Consider the following 482-nt stretch of genomic DNA (forward strand, 5'->3'; position numbering starts at 1 on the left):
CAAAATTTAGCTTTATTTTTATTTTTTCATAAACAATTTAGGGTGCTAGATAATATCTACTGAGTCAGATAAACAAGTCAATGGACTAGTTAAATATCTCATGGACTTTATTGATGGAAACCCCTTTAGATGGGTTAGACTTCTCTTGACCCATTAGAGATGATAAATCGAGAGATGTGAGTGAGTTTAAAGAGATTTGAGGGAATGACCGACCACAAATACTGACCTCTAGAGTATATCTCACATAATATTTTAGTGAGACATATGTTTCATACGAGAATATATCGAACATATATTATAAAGAAATATTTATTTACGTCATCTCAAATATTATCAACTCTTTTGATGAATAAACTAATGTTACATCATCTCTATTTATACAAATCGCTTGACAAAAGTACCTTTATGCCACTCGTCCCCAACTAATAATCAGCGCCTCTCTTTTAATCAGATACTAGTTATTATGCACACGCGATGTGTGT

The sequence above is a fragment of the Primulina huaijiensis genome, chromosome 18, assembly GCF_012295235.1.
Source record: "Primulina huaijiensis isolate GDHJ02 chromosome 18, ASM1229523v2, whole genome shotgun sequence".
Classification (NCBI taxonomy): domain Eukaryota; kingdom Viridiplantae; phylum Streptophyta; class Magnoliopsida; order Lamiales; family Gesneriaceae; genus Primulina; species Primulina huaijiensis.